The sequence below is a fragment of the Streptopelia decaocto genome (genome assembly GCF_964273445.1).
Source record: "Streptopelia decaocto genome assembly, chromosome: 6".
In the NCBI taxonomy this organism is placed as follows: Eukaryota; Metazoa; Chordata; class Aves; order Columbiformes; family Columbidae; genus Streptopelia; species Streptopelia decaocto.
Window position 1 is genome coordinate 38,113,609 of NC_138660.1, and position 24,078 is coordinate 38,137,686.

The 24,078-nt window shown below is 38.5% G+C and overlaps 1 long non-coding RNA gene across 1 annotated transcript; it reads left to right on the forward strand.

Annotated features, from left to right (window-relative positions):
* The first annotated feature begins 6,892 nt into the window (after positions 1-6,892).
* LOC309441268 lies at positions 6,893-21,593 on the forward strand. Its single transcript, XR_014184352.1, has 3 exons — positions 6,893-6,981; positions 10,374-10,497; positions 21,441-21,593. It is a non-coding gene; the product is annotated as an uncharacterized lncRNA (long non-coding RNA).
* Positions 21,594-24,078: the final 2,485 nt, after the last annotated feature.

The window sequence follows — 24,078 nt, forward strand, 5'->3', positions numbered from 1 at the left end:
ACCTTCTGGAATATAGAACTCTTTGTTCTAGTGCCGGTACTCTTGTACTGGTTTTAAACCCACATTTTTGTTGTAAGCACTACATAGAGGCTTTGGAAGAAGTAGGTACTGCCCTGCAATGTGAGATTGATGGAAACTGGGGGTCTTTATTTTACAGATAAGGAAACCGATGAACTGAAAGATTAAATAACAGATTCCAGGGATACATGTTAGATCTGGAACGGCAGAACACACATAGACCAGAGTCTGGTTTAGCACTGTAATAGAATTCTTCACTTCCTGCTAGTGTCACTATGGAACTAGTATTTTTTATGTTTTTCAAGTGAGCTCAGTGTTGGGTAGCTTCTGCTAGCAAACTGTTTAAGGCTGTATTAGTGCACCTTTTCTGCATAAACATGCAGAGATTGAATTGCTTGCTCCCGTCTTCCCCCCTGCTTTTTGCTTGCTCTGTATTTGCAAACAGGAAGCAGAGTGTGTTTAGAGGAATAATGCCCTCACGTGCTGCTTTACTTTGTCTTCTTAAAATGCTGTAGCACCTCTCATCAGCTAAAAGCCAAGAGCTGTACACAAATGTTACCTCTGCAATGCGGTTAGTTTTGTGGAATAATAGTGAAGAAGAAAATAGAAATGGCAAAGTGGGGCTGGTGTGTCACGGAGCAGTAACAAGCATTATGTACATGAAGTTTAAGTCCTACTTGTGCAGAAACAATAGAAATCTCTCAATAAAAGAGAACAAAGAAATCTTGTGTTACACAAAGGAGAGAGGAGAAAATACTCCTGTATCTGAAGCATTAGCTACATAATACAGCTTCTCTAAGTGAGGGGAAACAAGGCTTGGGTTGTTTGTGTTTTTTTTTTTTTTTTTTTTCCTCCCAACAGAGGCCCTTTCAGTTTGAGATTTAAATCCCCAAGCTACCTTACAAAACTGATATATATCCCAATATTTGCATAAGAGGTTTATTAGTTGTTTGAAAGCAGAAGTTTGGTAGGAATATTTTGGTGGATTGAGATTTCAGTGACAAATAGAAGTGGTATGTCACAAATTTTCTGTTCCTTTTTCCTCAGTTTTTAATAATCTGTGTAACTGTATATATAGATTTTTAATTCCCACCCCCCAAGGATAAAGATTATAAAAGATTATAAGCTTAAAATTAGCATCTTGGCAGTAGGAAAGAATATGTCTTCTGTATGGCTGGTACAAAAGCAAAATGTGTGTGTTTCACAGACTTTGCAGGCCTTGACCTTTGGAGAGGCCAAGTGGGTTTGAAAGTTGGCAGAGAAGATTGCAAAAAGTAATGAGCTCATGACCTGGTGTTTTGAAGCAGTGCAAGAGACTGTCTCAGGTATCGATCCAAATGTGTCTCATTGGGATCTCCAAAACAGATGCTGCAGCTAAGATTTTTTTTTACTAGATTTCATGTGCTCTCTCTACGGACAGCTTGGTTTTGAACAAGGATCTCATCAAAAGATTCCCAGGATGAGGAAGAACTTAATAAAATGTAATAATGACACCAGTGCTTGAGGCGCCAGTGCTGTTTGGCTAGTGTTGCCAACTGAGGGCCTACACTTGCACGTTTTCACCTTGACATTTTCTGGTCAGATATATTAGTCTTGCTTCTACCTGCTGTAAATTTGATGGATAAAAGAATGTCACTTTCTGTCTGGTATTGACTTCAGAAAAAGTGTGATTCACTGTACTGTGTTGACTTAAATATGTAGGTCCTATTAATAGCAGTTCTATAGGACTGAGTTTTGGACTGCAGGCTCTATATATCATTTAGAAGAGATGAAGAATTGAATAAAACTGAAACTCTTACCTTGTGTTTAAAAAAAAATGGCAAGACATTGGTGTGGGAGTGATAATTAGGATATCTGCTGTTGTGTTTCAACACATTAACTTTTTACAAAATGGAGGTAAGTAATCTAAGCCATGTATACATCTACCCCTTTATAGTGTGATCAGTTTAGTGATGTCATTTAGATTTATATTTTCTTTCATCAGGTGTTGGCAATGTAAGCTCTAGTTTTGCTTCTGCAGCACCATGAGGACACACGGAATCTCGTTCTTCAGTGGCCTGAGTACTTTCACAGGATCATTCCTTGGGTAAAGGTGTTACAGTAAATAAAAACAAATAAAAAACCCCCAAAGCAGAGCAATAGATACGATATCTGATGACAGCTTACAAAGTCTGTCAGGGTGACTTAAAAGAAAGGAATTGTTGGTTTGTTTTGGTGGTGTTAGAATGTTAGTCGAACTCTTGGTTTTTTTTTTATTAGCAATATCAAGGAAACACTGGTATTATTGGTGTTTAAAATACAAAATTTATGATGTTATTTTAAAATGGGAAATCTGGTTTTGGCCCAAATCAGATGTCAAGTATTTGATTAACTCATAATTGATTGTAGTTTCCACCTGTAAATCCTCCCTGCCAGATACAGCCTTACTGGAGAAAAATGAAGTGGTGCTCACCTAACTACCCTGTCAGGTTGTCCCATGTCACATCATGCAGTTGAACAGCTCATTTCTTAATTGGCCATTGTTTTAGAGCTGGAAAGAGAATCCCTCTGTTCGTAGAAATACAAGGTGAGTTTATAAAAATAAAGTATTAATTATTAAATGACAAAATATTTTTATGTTCAAGAAAATAAAAAACCTATAATTCAAAACATGATTTGTGTTCTGCTATTTCATGTCTGGCGTAACTGGTTTGCAGATACTGTGAGTATCAGGCTGGTTTTATGTGGGTACAGTTATGTACCTGGGATTACTACTTCCAGTGTCACATGGTGTTAATGCAGTTCAGGAAGGGACTTGTCTTCACATGTTCACGTTGTGCTGAAACTAAAGTTGTCCTGGCACTGGGCTTGCTGGGGAGCAAGGCACAGAGGCACCCAGTCCTGTGTGGGCAGTGAGTTATCTAGATTTGATTCATCTCAGTTGCCTACTACCCTGTGTAGTGGAAAAGTAACCATATAGGTAAGGTAAATAATCTTATATGTCTTTTATAATATATAAAGTATAAATATTCTGATTCTACACGTAGTATAAACTTGTCATTCCTCCAGACGTAGGTGTTTATGTCCTGCTTATGGCCTCAGAAAACTTGAAGCACAAGAACCAAAGCAAATAGAAGAGAAAAAATTTACAAAAATAAAAGGGAGGAAGGTGGCACTGGGGCTGTTTTGATTCACAAGGAAGGGTGCCATGGGGAGATGGCAAATTCTAGAACATATACTGTAGAACAGCCTGAAAACAGTCCTGGATAATACTGTTAAGGTTCATGTTCAGCCAGTTTGAGGATGAGGGTCCCAATTCACGGGAGGATATCCCCATTTAGCAAATTATTCAGGGATATGTTCCATCTAGAAGATGGGTTTAAATAGCGTTGATTTAAGTGTAGGCTTCACAGGAAGGCTAGATATTACCTTATGCATCAATGCCTTGCTGGATAGAAAAAAGCGATGTCAGAAATATGTTAAACTGAAATATAATTTTTGATAACAAAATATGTGTTTTTTCACTATTTCATTTGTGCTAAATTTTACTAGTAATACAATGTAAAACTTGCATATGCTTATATGCACTTGTACAAAATTGACCTGTTATTTTGTAGTTTTCAGATTTGAAAATATGTCTGCAAAATAATGTACACAAAGGAGAGATTTGATTGCAGTCTTTAGTGAAAATTGGCAAAAAAGATAATGGTTTATGTTGAAATTCCAGTGTGGCTGTTAGTTTTGGTGTGGTGTGATTTGCGTATTGTTCGTTTTTTTTGTGTGTGTGTTTTGGTTCGTTGGGGTTTTTGTTTGTTTGTTTTTCAATCTGAGGGTGAAGTGACAAAGACTACTTAAGCAATATTATGGCAATACCTAACCTGTATGGAACAGGGTATGTTTTCAAGGTAATACTTTTTAAAATGCATCCAGCAACAGTTTAAGCTAAGCAAGGTTAGACTGTAGAAGTAAACTCTGTTCTATCATTAGCTCTTTATGTTTCATTAGTTTTAACATTTGGAGTTGGAATGCCACCTGGGTGAGAGTGCCTTGGATTATTTTCTGCAGTGCTGTCTAACTTGATGTGGTGCTGACTCTGTTATTCTTGCAACTAATGTATTCGAGTTGGCATGAATGTGAAAGACATAATTCTCATTACATGTGCTAAGCCAGGCAGCGAGGGAGACAAGCTTGACTAAATGCTTGGATTTCAACCAATGGTGCAGCAAACTAATGTTGTTTCTGAAAATGAAAACTGTTACTGTGTGTTCATCAGCTGGAAACACTCTGAGCTTTAAGAATAAAAATTTTTAAAAAGAAACTGAGGACACTGTTTGGCAAGTTAACCCTCTTCAGTTTAAAAGCATCAGAATGAAAATTCCTGTGAATAATAAAGGTACTTGTTACTAATATCAATTGCTGGTTTTATGCTGAAGGACGCGTTGCGTGGCACTTTTGTTTTGAGTTGATGCACTCCTTGGCAGCGACAGACAATAAAAATGGATAGGAATTCTCAGTACCAGTAGCTGCTTCAAGAACTCTTGTAGGTTATTTTTTCAGAATATGCTTTAAAGCTTAGAAAGTTGCATCAGCAGAGTTCTCGTTGTCCTTGAGAGCTTGATGCCAACTTTGAACTCCTCACTTTCACCGCAGTCTGTAATTGTCCCACTGTGTTTGTGGACTGGCAGTACTCTAATTTAGCACTGCCTTGCTCTTGGAAACAAGCTATTCCCACTTATGCAGCTCAGCTCCTTCTATAGTTTAAAAGCACTTTTGTCTATGTTTTTCTTTTCCAAATGCCTACAGAGTGCGTGGCTATTTATTAGCATGTGTGACAGCTTAAATGGCTCTTGTCAACAATTACCCAGCATTTGTGATGCTGTAATGAAAATGATATCTAAAGAAGTCTCGTGTGTTTAAAATGTATAGTGATATCTCTAAAATATATTCTGTGAGGTTGAAATCAATTCAAAGAATAATTTGTGCTCTATAACAGATCACTATGGATAAGTGAAATGTTAATATTTTTTCAACTTATATTTGGAAGATCAACTTCTTCTCTTGCTTACCAGCAAAGTTATGGCCCCACATAAATCCTAGTGGTTATAGTAATACCATCTGGCAAGAGCAGTCATGATATAGGGTAAAAGGGGTAGCACTATAAAAAGTAAAATGTGTCAAATGTAAAGTGAAAGGCAAGAGAGAAAAAAGGGGTTTCATTTCTAGTGGTTCCAGCAATATTTATTTCCTGGAGTATTTGCTTTTCTCCAGTTCTTACAGTGTTTTTTAAATAGAGCAAGAAAGTGCCACCAGTGAAACTGATCATTGGTAAAACACTTGCTCCTTTGTGATCAGAGTTTGACCCCTGAAGTCCTTTTTACTGCTGACTCTGCTCTGTGGGGAAATCAGATCTGCAAACTCTGAGAGATTTGCCACTGTTCTTGCTAAATAACTTAGTGAATACCTAAATCCAGGGTGGATTCAGGATCATAAAAGTGTTGAGTATAACAGGGCAGGGGAAAGTGAACAGTTCTGTTTCCCGTGTATTTGATATGAAGTTCTAGTTGGGAAACATAGAGAAAATCATGCTGTGTGACAATGATACTTCCATAGTCTGAAAGCATGTATGACCTGAGTAGCTGTGACCCCAAGCAGGTTAACAAGCAGCCTTTTCAGGAAGAACCTACTCTGCATGTGTTTCTCCCTCTCTCTGTAACAGCAGCCAGCTCTCAGTTATGTATGTATGGCTGTAAGGAGCCCAGTAGTATTTTCCAGACAGAAGCAAATGTATTTATTTATTTATTTATTTTTGGTAGTAAAAGGTTAAGTGTGAAAAAGTATTACTTGAAGACACTTTTATCCATCTACTTTAATGCAAACCTGTTTGCTTTGTGCAGGTGAAATTGGCCTCAGACCTATTCGTCTCACACTCACAATTCTCTCTCTCAACAATACAACTTCAAGCTGTTCATGGCTAATTCCAGAGCAGAGAAATACTTTGCTTACATGGAGGGAGAGCATGCACACTTAATAGCGTAGCTGTCTTTTTGAAGCACAGCAATTAAAATTATTTAATAGTTATATTTTATGTGCACAATTATGTGCATAATATGTGTATAATTTATGTGTAGACAAGGGGGGAAAAAATCCCTTTACTGGGAAAATAGGACTTAGAAAATAGGTGAGCTATCAAGATATGAGAGGTGACTGCAAATTTTAATTTCATGCTTTCCCTTTTTGTATTAATTATTGCTATTTTATGAGCCTGTTTCTTGTGGAAGGATTAGTCCTAACGCCAATCTCTGTTTCAAGAAGAAACCTGAAAGCTAAAGTGCTAGTATAATGGATTATGTGGGGAGACAACTCAAAATGTTTTATATATGTGGTACTTCTTTCCATATACTATATCTTCCTAGCATAATGGGTTTTGGTTGATTTTTCTTTGTTCTGGTTTATTTTTCAAAACTCAGTGATGTCATTCCTGTTTGCTATAATAATAGTTTAATGTTAACATTTTACCAACCAGATACATAAATCCATGAGATCTTATGGCTCTGTAAGGGTCCGCTCCTGCAGGTTTCTAGATACAACTAGAAACACTACCGATGTAAAGCTTTCATGGCAGTCCATAAATTGTCCTCTAAGCCTTTATTAAGCAAGAGGAAAAGGTGACCTACTTCATGAATAATGAATGGACTGTACTGAGCAACCTGGAAACAGGTCAAAGCAAGCTATAGCTATTGTTTTTAACCAGATTAAAATACTGCCCTTCAGCACTTCTCTATGGTAACCTGTAGCCTAGAATTAGAGCAGTGTAACATAATTTTTTATTCTACCCCATGTCTTTTTTTTCTTTCTTAGGTTTGCTTTTTCTGAAACAACTATTGCATTTTCCAGGATCTTTCAGACAATGCAAAATATATTGTAGGCAAACTGAGAATCCATACTTCATGAACCAAGTCTCTGATTTAGGAAAATATGCAAGAAGTAAATGTCTTTAATTTCCAATTTTAATGTCGTTAGGTCAAGATTGTGGGCTATGGAGAATGTTATTTATTGTGCTTCTTGATTTTTGAGTAACTTTGTTTCGAAATAGGATACTTGATTTTGTTGTAGTTGTTTTCTAGAGGACCCTGACATCCCAAAGTAGCTGCCTCAGGTTTAATAAATACATTATATATGAAGACAACCAGCTTGGGACCGATTTTAGCCTTTATCTATGGTAATAGTAAACAGTGAATATGTGGTGTGTTAAGACCGGAATTAGTCTTTTGTGCCAGTGGAATATTTTGCTTTAGTGAAACATCAATACACTTGGAATTTTTATTAACAGCCAATATTTTTCTTTATTTCTAATGAAGCAAAATCTTACGTGGCTGCAATTTACCACCTCTTTTTCCTACTATTTTTGGTGTGTCGTAGTGGCTTTGAAAACAAATTTATTTCATATTTCGCTTCTGCCAGCTTGACTAAAAATGGCTTATGTACAAAAATATATTAAATGTACAATAAAAAGAAAATAATGTTAAAGAATGTGCAGGTTACAGTGGAGAGTAATACAACTGAGTGAGCAGAGGCTGTGGTCAGAGCTGTAAGTACTACTGTGTTTAGATGTTTATAGTTGCGGTTTTAATACTTGGACTCTGTCTTGAGGGGGGAAAAAAAAAAAGGTTATTTCTGGCATGAATCAATACATTATTCTGTCTCCTGGTCAGAATACCTCTATCAGGGCATCTTTGTTCCATTTTGAGATGCATTTGGTGGGGGTGACCTTGTAAAGCTATTCACTCTGGGGTTGGAGTTTGTGGCACTATTCTGTATGCCACTCATTAGCAGTAGTAAATTGGTTATGTACGTATTAAGTTTCTTCCTATTACAGGTAAAAGAAACAAACTTGTATGCATTGTAGGCTTGAAAAAGAGCAATGCACTTTCTTAGAGGAGGTAATTTTCTGCTTTGGTAGAAAAGGATCAAAGAAACTGTGTTGAACGCAACCTATCTGTTTTACATGTGGCATTCTCAAGATAATAGTGTAATATTGTAGTATAAATATAGCATAAAGTATCATAGGAGAGCAGACCAGATGAAACTGCAAAATTTTCATCTCTGCCACTCAAGGCAACTCCATTGCATTGGATGGAATTCTGATAACTTTAAATAAGGCTTACCTCTGAGATGATTCCTGAAAATGGGACAAGCTTGTCAGAAAAGCTGTAGGTAGAATTGTGAAAACTAGAAATTGGAACTAAACACGACAGGTTACAGAATCTCTGTAGGGGTCAGTGAACAATATGGATTAATTTACAATGGAGGAAAGAAGTGCCTTAGCTTTTGTCCAAGGACTCTGCTTTAGGATCCAATTATGCAAAATTCAGAGCAACTTCTGAAAGTGCTAACAAAACTTATCTCCTGCATGAACTCTGTGTCTGAATCACCTCTTGAGAATTTCCAGAAGTTCAGCAGCTTTTGCTAAGAATCCTAAAATAATCAGACTCCTCCCTCCTTTTGTTTGAGAAGGAATTAAAGATTTAGCTGAATTCTTGTGAATGTTACTGATTCCTGCGCTGTGATTACTGTTTAGCTGCAGTGTTTGCCAACTGTAGGATACTTGAACTTCAGAAATGTTGTGCTAATGATGTTCACGATGCTTTTCCTTGACGCTGTAGTGAAGTAAGTGCTTTGTGTGTAGGGAACTGGAGATATTGCGTGTTACCAAAGCTTAGGCTGTGTGCTGCAGAACTCACTTGTTCTTTATGTATAATATGTTTGCCTGGTTTTATGAATGCTATATCCTGAAGAGCTGTGAACACAAAAGAATTAAGTTAGAATAGAGCATCTGAGCTCAACAGCTGTAAGCACTTGCATGTTTGAGATCAAAACCCTGTGGTGATAGATGCCAAGAGTTATGAGGTACTAAACTGATAGAAGTAAACAGTCATACTTATGTGACTATTTGAGTAAATTTCTGATTTCGCTGCAATATGAGCAACAAAACTGAACTTCTCAGTGTATCCGTGCATTTAGTGTTATCTTGAATAGTTAGTAAAGAGCAGAAGGTATGGTCCATATAACCAATTCAGTGTTGTCTCAGAGAAGATAAAGGGCTAACAATAATAGCAAAGCTGTATAGATATTTTTCACAATCAAGATGCAACTCTAACTGGACAGAAACTGCAAAGTGTATGTGGAGAATAACCAACTTCAGCTACTGCAAACTTGGAATTTATGTAGGGTGATGGCAGGTGCAATCCTACCACCATTCTTTGCAAAGTGTATCTTATGCAAGCAAACAGACATAAAGATGCTTGTTCTTTAGCATCATGGGTGCAGAAAACAGGCAGATTTCAATTAAACTTTATTAAATTTTTAACTAGATGAGTACTATAACGCATTCTTGTTAAAGTTTGACATCAAATGATCTCATGATTTTTCCAAGTCAGGAGTAACTAGTTTATAATAAGGCCAGGAGAAACAATCAGCTTTTAAATTGAGGGTATCTACTCTTTTGTGTGCTGTACTACCTTCTGTTTGATGAAGATTAATCAATTCACCCCGTGTTCTGTGCTGCAAATGTAGAGGCTATGAAAGCCTCTTAATCTACATCTAAAATACTCTTGCTATTACTGAAATTGAATCTGCTGTGACCTGTCACCAAGTAGATGCACTAGACTCATTCTTTTTCACTTTATAACATCTGTAGCTTTCCCATTAGCTGAACTGGCCAAATGGTTTTTGGTGTTAATTTGTTTAGTGAGGACTCCGTGTAGTGTGTAAAGATTGAGTAAATTCTTTTCCACGGATACTCTCCCACAGGTCTGAACAGGAACTGGGCAGAAATTGGGCATGTGTAGGGATAGCAGTGGGCATCTTTTCTTCAGAATTTTTTGCTGTACTAATCCCCAGCAAAACCCAGTGTTCTGATTTTAAGACTTTATTATATTTTGGCAAAAAACTCACCCTGCAGAATGTGGACCCCTTCTTAGTTTTAAGCTTTGAGAAGAGTTTCTTCGTCACAATATAACTTAATCCCTAAATTCTTGAGAACCTTAAATTCAAAATCCAGCTTTTAATAGCTTACATTTTCCTCCAGGCTAAGTAAATAAATAAGAACTTGGGTGTTGCTTGCTTCTTGGGCAGACTGAAGGTTTTTCAGTCTTTTTTTAGCACATATATAGATAGGTAGATAGAACAGGGATCTATACCAGTTTCATCTAAGAAAGTTATTCTTCTCCATGACATTATACTACGCGTTCCATACTTGCTATTGCATGAAAATGCTGTTCATCCCTGGATCTATAGGTTGCTGCTGTTCTGGGGCTTCTCTGGGCTGAAAGACAGTGGATAAAATCTCAGTGTTGAAACTCTCCTTTTCTAAACAGTGTTCAGGAGGAGTACGGCACTGCGCGCATCTTCCATCACACTGTAAGTCAGTGAGCACTCTGCCTATAGCCCCAGGCCTCTGTCAAACAGGAGAGGGGAGCCCTGAAGCAGCACAGCAGTCTGGTAAGAGTAATTTTTCCAACAGCAATGATGGAGTCTTTAAAAAAAAAAAAAAAAAAAAAAAAGCTTAAAAATAATCTTTGAAAACCTCTTTGCTAGCTGGTTAAAATTAGCACACAAAGTGCTGAGAGGCAGGCATGGTGGTGGATGCAAAAAGGCATTTTGCTGTTAAGTTTCATTGTGGTTAGAAATACTTATCTGTGAGACTTGCCACCAGGGTTTTGTGTTTGTCAGCCTTTTTGAGATAAAGACGTTCTCTGCAGAAAGACCTCAAGAGAGGGCTGTTGGTGAAATAGTCTTCCCCTTTCCTTTTTGGTGTTTATCGGAGGTTTCAGGTCTGTCACTCTCCAGCTGAAGAGCTCATGCTTCATTCCTTCCAAAGCAACAGTAATCAGTAGTAGCCCACTGAGCTAATCGGTTGCTTGTTTGAGTGTTTTGAAACAATGAAGATATAAAGAGGCAGGCTGCCTTCTTAACAAAATCCCAGAAGTAACAGAGTCATTTTCTGTGCATTGAAAAAGCCTGCAGCCCAAATCTCTTTTCTCCAAAAGTGACATATTATTATAGACTCTGAGTTCCTTAGAAAAGAGGAAAATTACTGGCCAGTGGGTGCATTTATTTTTGTTTCTGTGTGTTTAAGGAAAAAGAAACAGCAGATATTGCCTGGATCAAGATGAGCAGTTCACTATACATTCCCCCCACCCCCAGCTCCTGATTCAGAGAACAAATACCCATGGTGACATTTTAAGGATGCTGTTCTGAATTTTGTTGCCCCTGCAGTTAAAATAAAGTATAAATTTTTCTAACTGCTGAGGAATTGGATATATATATATATATATATATATATATATATACACACTCCATGCAGTAATGGATTAATGGGTGAATAGCTCTTAGATATTTCTTTATTGCACTCAGGGATTCAGCTGCATGTTGAAGAGCAGAAAATCATACTTAGGTTATTTTTTTGGCCAAGTTTCCTCCCTTTTATAAAGACACCTGCAAGTAAAAGTAGTAGATAAAATTTCTGTTGGGTAATAGAGCAATGACTAAGAGGGCATGAAACTCTAAATTTTTAGTAACTCTTGCAACAGGGGTGAAAAAAACAACCAAACAAATGCTGTCTGGGGAGCCTGTTTCTGCTCTCAGGAAGCTTCTTGTGGTGCAAATCCGTGATGCCAGGAGGTAACTTGAAGAGATGGTCTGTGAGGAGAACTTAATGGCTACTGACTCTTACTCAGTAGCAATCTTGGAAACTAGATTGCAAATATGTATACTTTTCATTGTGTCTATTGTAACAAACATATACTAATATAGGGATAATAACTTATTTTGCTGCCTGCATATTTGCTTTTGTGATAATGATTGTTAAGAATTTTTTTGTTGTTGTCATAGTAGGGGCTATAGACTAAAACAGACTGAGGGCTCCACCATCCCTCCACCCATGGCAAAGATTAATGTGCATGAGAGGAACACAAGAAATGGGGGCAAAAAAAAGATGTCAAGAGGTTAATTAACCTCTCTAGGACAATACAGTGGTAAAGCTGGACTAATCCTTGAAATACAGTGTAAAGATTTAGGGCGCAAACTCACTGAATGAACAGCAGTAGCATTATGAGACATTACTACATATCAGCCAAGTGTTTCTGTCCCCCAAGCAGACGTGATCTAGCTCATAGTCTGTATCTCAATGTGAACTGCTTCACCAAATTGATGAGCAAAAGCTGTGCCCTGTGAAAGGGATTGTGCATCCCCTCTGCCCTGGCAGCACCCAGGATGGGCAGCCAGAGCTGGACCAACTTGACCTACAACAGTGTTCACCGCAGCTTCCCTTGATGAAGTCTCTTGTTTGACCATGCTTTCTTTTTTTTCTCTCCTGAGTGTATACTTAATTTTCCTGATGAGAATGTGCTGATGATACATGGTGTGTTTTTTTATGGTAAACTGAAAGGGTACATAATGATAAATGAAAAAGTGAAAGGTACATACATATATTTTACCTGTAGTATGCAGAGAGAGATCTGTTACACTCAACTTAGATTTTAATTTTAAGTGGTCACTTGGGTCAGGCTTCATTAGCAGTAGCTGTTCTTAAAGAAATGCTGATTTGGAACAGTTCTGTTTTGTGCCCTGCTTTCTTGTCTTTTGATGTTAATAATTTAAGCAAGTAGGGTAGAAGGTCACAGGAGGATGGAAGTGTCAGTGTGTGTCAGCTGTGAACGCATCCTTGAGGCTCATCCTTCCTACTCTCAATGTGCATTATCTATCTGTATTAAAAATATCTGGTATCTAGATAGCTGTGAAATTCCACAAACAAATGAAAAGCTTCAAGCAAATATAATTTCCTTAGTAGCATAACCTTCATCTGCTTTGATTTACCAAGCTTTCCTGTAATTAGTGGAGAAATCCTCCACTCAGTGCATACATGAGGGCAGTGTGCAGGATTTCCATTCCTCTATTTGAAAACGTGTTCTGGTGTCTCTGAAGTTGTTTTACAAATCAGTGGAGCAAAGTGGCTTTTGTGGAATTATTGCTGCAAATAAGACAAGAATCAAACCTGCTATCCAGAGAATTAGATCTTGGAATAGATTTTACTCTGAACTTGCACTCTGTTTCACAAAATCTGGTCTAAACATGGTTAAAAGCCCTCACTAAGGGCTGCCATTCTCCCAGATATTTATGAAAAGCAGTCACAGTGAACAGTGTGTACATATCTAAAGGTTGATTTGATCCCTAGGGAAGCTATGTCTATTCTTGGATTTCAGGATGTTCTCAAAGGATTGTTTTCTGTTTTGTAAAAATGCTGCAAAAAGAAAGCAAAGAGTAGGCAATTCCTACTATTTTCTTCCAAGCTTCTACTTGAATGATTATGCTGGCTAGCAAGTTCTGCAATATGCCTAAATGCAAGCCTGTAATCTTTTAACACATTCAACACACAAAAAAGTGCTTTCCAGTGCAATCATATGCATGTAAGTACATACATTTTTCTGTATTTTGTAAATCCTATTTTGTTGGTGTAGCTATTGCAAGTGTTCATTTGTTCTGTATTTTTTTAAATCAAGATCAAATGATGAGTGGGCAGACCACTGTAGATAAACAGAAATTTGCCTCTGTCAGTACCTTTTCTGCACTGGAAGCACTGTCACTGACAGTGATATGCTGTTAGATGTGGGGCATAGCAGGGTGCTCAGTAAGGTGTTGGGAGTATGATCAGCACAGAGTTCTTTTGCACAGGAACAAATATCCCAAGGTCTTACTACACAGCCAAAAGACTCAGGGTGCTTAAAAATGAAGGACCAAGTCCAGTTACTTAAAATAGAGTTGTGCTTGGATGTATTTCCCTTGTGGAGTTTCCTGGGGGACTTACGTAGAGCTGAGGTTCCCCTACATGTGCATGAATGTACTACAGACATCATTGGATTCTGCTTTGCTCATTGTGTAAAGTGACTGGTGGGAGCAATAGCTTAAGACACGGACTCTCACTGTTGGAGAAGAAGAGCACCATATGCCTTTCCTGGAGCTCCTTGTGCACAGGAGGCTGAGCCAAGCTCCTGCTGGTGAAAAACGAGAGTGAAAACCAGATTTTATCATATTGCCTTTGTGCTCTTACCTATCTTCTTGGCTGTGTAGCAGAAAGAAAAAAAAAATCATTGATTCCTAAACATCTTGCATTTGAGGAGTACAAAGGGTCTGTTACCAGCTGCTGAGTCTTTGGCGCTTCCTATTCTGTCTTCTCCCTCTCTGTTGTTGCCTCTTCTTGACATCTGTAGTTCTGGTAGAGAATAGACTTTCAACAAGTGATTGCCAATATTGCTGATGTGTCCCTTAGGATGATATAAAATGCTTGAACTGCGCCCCCTGCCCCCAATATCTATTTAAAATGCATTATGTGCAAAGTGGGCTGGATATTCTAAAAGGAACAAATGGTAAGCTTCAACAAAGGGTTTCTGGAGGAGGGATTACTTCAGGGCATTTTTTTTTTCCTGATCTAAATATGAAGAATTCAGACCATGCTAATAATTTTCTGCAATGATTCATAATTCCTTCCCATTCTTCAGCACAATTATAGAAAATGCCAGTTTCTTAAATCTATAGGTTAATTTCATACCCTGCTAGAGTTTCTATTGAAGAAACTGAAGCCTCTCTGTCCACAAGAGCTGGCTTTTTGGGAGGGTTGAAGGTTATACTTTGGAGAGTGGAAGGGGGGGTTGGATTCTGCTATTTTCCTTCTTTTATTTATTTATTTTCTGTTTTGCTTGAACCAACAGCAAGATTCTGTCCTTGTTCTTCATGTTCGTGAGTCTCAGGAGGACAGCATGTACCATTTCTGTGTTATTTTTATGCCTTCCTCCTGCTAATCTATTGGTACTCTCAGCCTAAATTGGGTCACCTTGAGGATTAAATAATGGCAGTATGGGGAGCCATTTCTGGAAGACAGTCAGTTGGTTTATTTAATTTTGTTTTTGGTTTGCTGGATGAGAAAAGGGAAATTTTTTGTACTCTGGGAGAGGATTCTTGAGTAGCTTTTTATCTTTGGTGTTCTTAATCTGTTTTAAAAAGGTCTGGGACACTGTTTTTCACACTAACAGAATAATTAAATCTTAATTGCATTGATTGTTTTGCCATGCTTTAGTGGGCAAGTGATTAGAAATGGCTTTATATCACAAGATAGAATAAAGCATGTTATCCAAAAGTTTGTGCGTTGGCAAAAATATACCCACCATTTGGTGTGTGGAAAATGGTGTTGCATCAGCTACATTGCTCTAGCGATACAATATTCCATCTGCATCATTCTTCAGCCTATTTGTGTGTAGAGATTCCCTCATGAAAATAGGAGATGATTTATTGTAAAAGCATGTTTATGGCTCTGCTTCCCCTAGGTTAGAGACAACCAAAGCGTGACTGAAAGGGTGCAAACAGCAGCTCTGGTTGTTGGCTCTGTGTCAAGAGTGTGGCAACGCACATATGCCCTGGAGATGAAATGGGCTCGACACTTGTTCCTTCACAGGGACCAAGCACTGGGTACCTCTCCTTCTGGAACAACTTTGAGATTTTTCATTTTTTCAATGGTCTTTGGATGCCTTTGGGTATAATTTTTTCTTGGGAAGAATTGGGCTCATTAGCAATTTTTCTTCTGTTGCTAAGAATACTAGTTTTGTGTTTAAAAATATAGATATTTTATATATGTATCATACGTAATATCTGTACATTATGTATATGTTAAAGTCTGATAGAATATTACAGCTAAATGCAGCTCTGTCTTAAGTAGGTGGACTTCATCCTTCATCTTTAACCACTGTGGGTCTCCTTCACATTATTTGCGACTTCTGGGAGCTGGCTCCTCTCTGGGTTTGTGCTGATCACACTCCAAACACCTTACTGAATGCACTGAGATTAAGAGATATAGATAGATGTAAACATAGGAAGACTGGGAAGTCTGGAAAACCATGTGGAGATTGTGTGCAAACTCCTGGCAAGCAGGCAGAGCAAATGTGAGGGAAAAGAAATACCTCTTTTTTCCAGATAGCTGGGTAGTGCTTGGTACTCCAGTCTCTCCTGGCCAGTTAGGGATGCACTTATGTGTGGTAGAGCTGTAATTCTGTTTTCCCATTATCCTTAGCTCAAAATTTGTCTTCCAGCAACAATGCTGCATGCTGAGAGTCAAGTGGGGATTTTTACACCCCTATCCACGATGGTATCTATTCTAATGAAATACACTGTGTACTTAATACTTTTGTTTTAGGGCACGAAGTCAGTAGCAGGAATGGGGAGCCCAGTTTTTCAACCTCTCAGCTAAGTACTTATTTAACAAACCCAAACCAATGCTTTGTCCGCTCAGAGCAGCCAAAACTACTTAGTATTTTATTCTGTCTAGGTATGATTCCTACTTGGGTCATATTGGTGTCTAAGCTGTACCCATGTACTCTGATATACACATAAGGGATGTCATAATAAAAGATGCTTGAAATGATAATCACTCATACATTTCTAGCCAGTTTATTTCTTAGTGGTCCTGCAGTTACTGCCTGCTGATTGATTGCAGCATGATTTTGGTTGGATGTCTAAATCCCATCTGAATGCCCTCAGTCTTGTAAATCCTGGAAGCTGTTTCATGTTTGCAACAGCAGTAGAGTCTTTCAGCCTCTGGAGGCCTCTCCACATACACAGCCGGTGTCAGGACTTGATTATGGAGAAGCCAATTAGGACTAGTACCCAACAAATTCTCCACTGAGGTAAAACAGTCAGCAGAGAGGTCTTGTTTCTGCTTATAGAGGTGTTTCTTAATAAGCTCCAGCAGATCTAGGAACAATTTGATTACTAGGGAGTTTCTCAAGGGGGCACTTGAAAAATTATGGAAACTTGAATTTTCAGGATGATTTTCATGCCTACATTATGTGCATGAGGCAGGGTGAGCTAGGATTTCAGTTTTTCGTGGATGTTTCTTGCTTTAACGTTCTGTGCCTGTGAGCTTTCTGCAACTGAAGGAGGAGGGGACGAGAGGGCAAAGACACTCAGCAGAAACCAGTCAACGGCATTGAAATTACAGGAATGCTTTAAAGCCGGTTTTACTGCAGAGACTGGAGGGAGGAAAGGATTTCAGAGTGTCAGTAGGGCATATGAGCTATTGCTGAGTCCAGTTGTCTCTGGGTTTTGAATTCCCAAACAGATTTTTGACATAGCATAGTATTTCATGTCTGACTTTAGCCATTTTAATCTCTAACAAGGAGGAGGAATCCAGGGCAACGGTGTCAGCTGAATTGTAGGTGAATAAAATTACAGGCTGGGGCTGGAAGATTGTTTTCTGTGACATTTTCTAGAATAGCCTGGGGTTGCCAGGCAGGATGTTCTTCTCCCCATTCAGAGCCCATCTCACCAAGAACAAAGGAAATGTACCTTGCCGTTACTACTGTTACTGAAAAATAGTGTAAAGTATTACTTAGCACTGTTCAATTATCTACGTGGCCAGTAGTATACAGAACTCTTGAGATTTATACCTGTGGTTTTGATGAAAGTGTGACTTCTCCATAGTCTAGAAGGAGAACAACAGGGTGTTTGAGCATAAACTGACTTTGAGTGTCTGACCACTGTGTTAGGGACAAGAAAGACAAATGCAAGGAAAAAGTGTTGATTGAAATTTCAAATATGCCAACCATCACTGCTTTATCTGTTATATCAATCACTGTGATGCCTAAACCACTTTACAGGGAAATTAAATCTCTGTGGTGTGGTCTTTGGGAGTTCTTAAGCAAGTTTTCTGTTCCTCATCCCCATTAATTGTGTTAACTTTTAATATCTGCTTCTCAAAGGTCCAGATTTAAATGTAAAACGTGTGAATATAGTAATTACACTTCTTTCATGTCTTTTCAGACTTGCTGAGAAAGCATTCAGGGACAGAAAAAGCATAAAATGAACAAGGAGGTGATAGGCACGATTTTATGGAATTCAAAGTGTGACCATTGCTTCTGTCAGCTGAAAAGTTGTGTCTGAAGTGAACTACCAGCCAAAATGTAACAGCCAGAAAAATGTAAATGTAAAAATATAATACTCCTCCTCCCCTCCTGTCATTTTTTAAATAGGATGCTTGAGCATTTGGATGGATTGGTGCAGTATATTAGTGCGTCAGGACTGGGAGTTTTGAGCCATGTAGGGTTTTTCTGGTTGAAACAGACATCAAAATATGGGGTCAATTTTTATCTGGCAAAATCAAAACAATCTCCATGAAAGTAGTGATGTTAGTCCTGGAGTCAGGTTGTGTAGCCACATAGCCCATTTAGGATCCTACCTGGATTTGAGTTATTAGCAGGGCTTGAGGATTATTATTATTAATTTTTTTTTTTAGGACCCAGGATTTTTTGTGACACAAGCATACTAGAACTTTATATAAATTCTTCTAGATCTGCCAGTTAACTTGTAAAACTTATTTTCTAAACCCCTAGATTTTAAGAATTCCAGATCTTATAACCTATGCAAAAATTGTTTATATATGCCATCTACTAGATGCATTGCCAGCTCGTATGAGCTGCATGTACAAACCTCTCGAAGAGATGGAGAAAGGTTTGCAGCAGTGGGAAGTATGACAATTGCTTTAAAAAAACCCCCATACCAACAAAAAAGCCTGCTGCAAGCCAGTTTTCTGCTTTGCAGAGGCATGGCTGAATGTGATTTGGAGAGCTTGTTCATCCTTCTTTTTAACAGGTTGTCATATCAAACCAGAAAGTGCTCACAGTACTACCCTTGGTGCTGGTAAACTGCAGCTTCGCTTCTATATTAGAGCAGAAATGCTGAATCTCAGGGTGGTTTTACAAGCTTGCAGGTGCTGCATTTTGACACAGTGCTCCTGCCTGAGATGAGGGTATGAAATAAGCAGCCTGTACCTGTGGACAGGGTTGTCTTCTTTCAGAACTTGGTTTAGAAAGAGTCCAGCAGATGGTGCAATGGGCTTCTTTTTAGCTGTAGAAATGCTTAGATCTTGAGGTTTCCTTTGGTTTGAAAGTAAATGAAGTAATTTTATATGCTCTGATCTGAAGCTAACATTTTAAAAAATTGAATTTTAGAAATAAAAAATATGCAGGTTCTGTGTTTTTTTTTTTTTTTTTTTTTTTCTGAAGAATCAATTGAATTTGATATGTGTTTCTGTAATACCACCCCTGTCCTTATAAACACTTCTGAGAACAGAAGCAAATTTTTAGGGAAGCCATGACTTGGCTCAATCCCAGTAAAGGGAGAAGTGCTGTTCTCATCACCCATGTTTATCACAGCACCTGACAAAGTGGGGTTTAGCACCTCTGCCTCCTGTAAGAAACAAGAATTGCTTGAAGCTGTGTCTCTAGGGGGTGAGTCAGTTCCTAGTGTAGTCTGTTTGTAGTTTAAAATCTATTACTTTCTACCCCCAAACAGTAATTTTCTGATGTTAACAATCAGTGCCAGACAAGACATCTAACTATTTCCACTTAATTACAATTAATTACAATTAATTAGGAGACTGCTTTTTGCACAGTTAGATAAATGGTCTGCCTATTTGTTCTTGATGCTGCCCTTCTCATACAAAATCAGAAGGTTAATTTGGTGCTTGAAACTGAAAGCCAAAATGCTGTTGACCATCTTTCTACGGAACAGCCTGAGAGATCACTTTTGGTTATAAGCGGAGTTGATTACATGCCCTTTACAACTTTTACTCAAAAACCCCTAAGCAAACAAAATTTCCCTGCAAATATATACATGTGTGTGTGTATGTTGGGGTGACAATTAGCAGAAATTACAGTAACAGAAAAATCTTAGTAACAGAGCAGTGCAAAGATGATATGAATTAGTTATCCCTCTCTGATTCTCTAAAATGTACCCACCGATTTGCCAAAACTGAGAGGCTGCAATGTTGTAAAATGTGCCCTGAGGACTTGAGAGAAGCTGTAAAGCTCCACAGAGGCTTGAATGCAGCCAGATGCTTCTTCCATGTTCTTTTACTCCATTTCTGAGTAAGCGACACAAATTTAGCTTTAGAGCCAGAAGTGATGAGTAAGGAGAAGATAATCTTTGGAGTCAAACTATCTAGAAGAACATGCACAAATTCCTTCCAGAGTTATATGGGCTCACTTCAACAGTTTGCTCATGGTGTTTTAAAGAACCATTAAATTACTTGCCAATCTCGTGTTAATAATAGAAAAGTCCTCAAAGAGCTGAAGACCTGAACAATGGAGTTGCCCCAAAAGCGCAATAGGTTTTATTGTAATCATGAAACTGCAGTCTATAAATATTTTAAGTCTCTTAAAATTGTGTTTATAACTCTACCTTTTGTGGGCTCTAATGCAGCACTAATGTGAAATAAATACTTCTGGGAAACCCAGGGAAATGCAATTGGATTCAATTTAATAGCAACCTACCTACTTTCTTGTGCCTGCTGGATTTTAGTGGTATATCAGCCATAGGCCACATAGTGTTTATTTTAACAAATGTGAGTGCTGGCATCCAAGTTCACATCCAGAGTTCAAATACTTTTTAGGCTGCTGTAGGGTGGAACCATAGAAGAAGCAGCGAGTTTAGTTCTTGTAGGAGGAAATGTAGCTCTTTTGTCACTTTACAGTAATCTTTTAGTTTAGCAAGCACTTATGGAACTCCTCTGGTTATGAGTGACAAGTCACAGAGTATGATGTGTCTTATCTGGAAAGTCTCACTGGCGCAGACATTATGAGGGTGCAGAGTGGTACATCTGCCACGTCTTGCAGGCTGTTACAGAATATGTGATGTTAGTGAGGTTTGAGCCATTCTTCAGCCTTTAATTCCATGACAATTTTTGAGCTGGAGAGTTTCTCGCTTGCCATACTGGAGGTTAATTTGCAACATAACATCAACCTGGTTGTTCACTGGGAGGCAATGTCAAATTTGACGACTTATGTGCTTTCTGGAAGTGCTTCCCTGCTAGAATGGTCCTGATTAATCTAACATAGGAAAGCAAAAGAAAAATTAGTCTTCCCTAGCGCTTTTTTTTTTTTTTTTTCCCAGCAACACTCTGCTTGTGTGTTAAGCCATTCAGATGCAGACCTGGTCTAAACTAGAAACTCTGCTGTTGCATCAGCACGAGGCTTTGCCCGAGCTAATAATCCTTGTTGAGAAGCAGAGTGCTGCAGCAATACAGTGTAATGGCTTTTTGATTGGAAATATTGAGGGTCTGATTCAGAGGATAAGCTCTTCCCCAATTGCGGCCAAGAGGCCGTAGTCCATAATGCTGGAATTCTTAGGAAAACGATTAAAATACTTTAAAAATGCAACCAATGCATTTCTCAATGTGTGATTATTACTGAGTCAAATCCTGATGTACACTGATTGTGTCTTGTCTGAATAATTATAGAATCGATACCTGATGTCCCAGTAATCAAAATTTGATAAATCTCTTAAGCCAGTACTTTTTGAAGACAAATCGCCATTTTCTTTCCTTCCGTTTTGTCTTCTAGGCCAGAAGGAACACTAGAATTTATGTCAAAGGTAACTACATGTGGCTGATCTGTGTGGTTGTCATGAACAGAGAGGAGTGCTCCTTTCCTCCAGGCAGCTGGTTTCTCATTCCTTGGAAGATCTGCAGTATAGCTGGAGCTTTAGCAATGCTGAAACAGGTGAGCATCTTCCTCTCACACAGTGACTGCAGCAATTGATTAAATTAGGCATAAAAAGTAAAACCAAGTCAGAGTTTTGCAGAGTTGTGCAACTTAGTTACTTCTCTAAACCGTTAGTAGGTCGGGAGAGGTTCTCCTCCCCCTCTACTCTGCCCTGGTGAGACCACACCTGGAATATTGTGTCCAGTTGTGGCCCCTCAGTTCCAGAAGGTCAGAGAACTGCTGGAGAGAGTCCAGCGCAGGGCAACAAAGATGATGAAGGGAGTGGAACATCTCCCTTATGAGGAAAGGCTGAGGGAGCTGGGTCTCTTTAGCTTGGAGAAGAGGAAACTGAGGGGTGACATCATTAATGTTTATAAATATATAAAGGGTGAATGTTATGAGGATGGAGCCAGGCTCTTCTCGGTGACAACCAGTGATAGGACAAGGGGCAGTGAGTACAAACTGGAACACGGGAGGTTCTGCTTAAATATGAGAAGAAACTTCTTCTCAGTAACGGTGACAGACACTGGAACAGGCTGCCCGGGAGGTTGTGGAGTCTCCTACTCTGGAGACATTCAAAACCCACCTGGACACATCCCTGTGTAACCTCATCTGGGTGTTCCTGCTCCGGCAGGGGGATTGGACTGGATGATCTTTTGAGGTTCCTTCCAATCCCTAACACTCTGTGATTCTGTGAAATCGTCTTTTAATCTCACATTTTAAAGCTCCAGGTATTACTAAATTAAACAGATTATTTACCTATTTGATTTAAGGTCTAGGAATAGCACTGCTGATTTACCTGCTCAGCAAAGGCAAGAGAGAGAGGTGTATACAGCCCACTATTTCCCACTATGCACTGGTTGTATGTAAAGCATCTTATGTTTATAATTTTAAGCTTGTTATTGTCACTCAAGCTCAACTTTCTACCACACCCCTGTTATGGTTAGGAATATGTATCCAAGATTTAACTATAAATAAGAGGTAACTAAAGAGGTAATAAAGTACCAGAGTTTTAAACATATTTTATATCTGTATAGCAAAACTGGAAGCAGCAAATAAAAGCTATCACTGTGCATTATTCTTTATCTTTTTGCATTTAATAGTCTGATTTGAATTTTGAATGCTTTGGCTAAGCAGCAATGCTACAGGACTAGGGCCCCTTCTGTCTCTTTTTAAGGATTTGATTTAGAATGCTAATTTTAAATAACTTTCTGATGGCAACTGAATTAGCCTGGTAATTGCTTAAATAAATCTGAACTAAACTTTTCATGAGAAATATTTTTAATTTCCCCTTCTGAAACTCAGTGGTTTTTAGATATCTGATTTCTTCCAACTGAAATATCTACTGTATTCACAAAATCCCCAATTTTTTTTTTTTCTGTCTCAAGCAACAGGAAACTGACATTCTCCATGTATCTCAGAAAGTAAGTTATTAATGGCCTCTGTAGGATTTTCAAAGACGATTGTTACTCCCTCAGGTCAGGGCCTTTTCCTTTATATCATTCATGGGGCGCTCACCAGGAATGGTAATCTTGACCCCACCAGAACTGGAGCAGGGATGGGATGGGCAAAGTGATTGCACAAGCTGGGTCTTTCCTGAGATCGTCCTCTCCTGCGTGTCCTGACGCTGTTACAGAACCTGACAGAAACAAAGCAGAAGAGATTTATTGAGGAGGTTTACAGTTAGGGCTACACAGATTATAGCAATCATCGTAATGAATTTGGTATAATACAGAATTCAGAGAAAAGGGCAAATATCTAGTTGAAATAATATTGAGTCCCAAAGGAATGATAAAATCGGTAAGACAGGAGATCCAGCTTGATTTTTAAAGATTTATCACCCAATTTATTCACTTTAATGCAGACCGATTAAAGCGTAAACCCCAGCTATCGCCACACAAATATCAACAGGATTAAATAATATAATCTTTGGAGACAAGTATTTAAGTCAAGTAATTTAACCAATCAGTTAAACTTTTCCTTTGCAAACATGTCTTTTAACTCCCTTATCTGCAATGCAGATCACTTTGCATTTTGTTCGGTGTTTGGTCTGCATGAATAATTTCCAGTAGGAGTTCAGGATGTGAAACAGGGCAAGAACGCCTGTAGTGCTCTGCGGTGGGCTGAGGAAATCAGACATCTGTATTGTGAGAAAGGGCAGTTCTGTACTGGCAGTGATCCTATATGCATATCTATATGTAAAAATTAAACCCTTGTATTTGTCTTTTGTCCTGCTAAGGAGCTGATCTTGCCTGTTGCTGCCATTTGTTGCATTGGAGGATGATCAGCCACTTCTTCCCCAGTTCAGGCTTCTGGCTGTTTCAGCCTGAAGAGATAACTACCAGAAACATCCTGCCCTATCAATAGTTTATTAAAACCTTTGCCAGACTTGGAAAGAAAATTGTTAATGTAGTTGCAATAAAAACCAGGGGACAAATGAAGCCTTTGTGACCGTGTGTGGCACATTCAGTCCTTTTTTTCTAGTGATTTTTTTTTT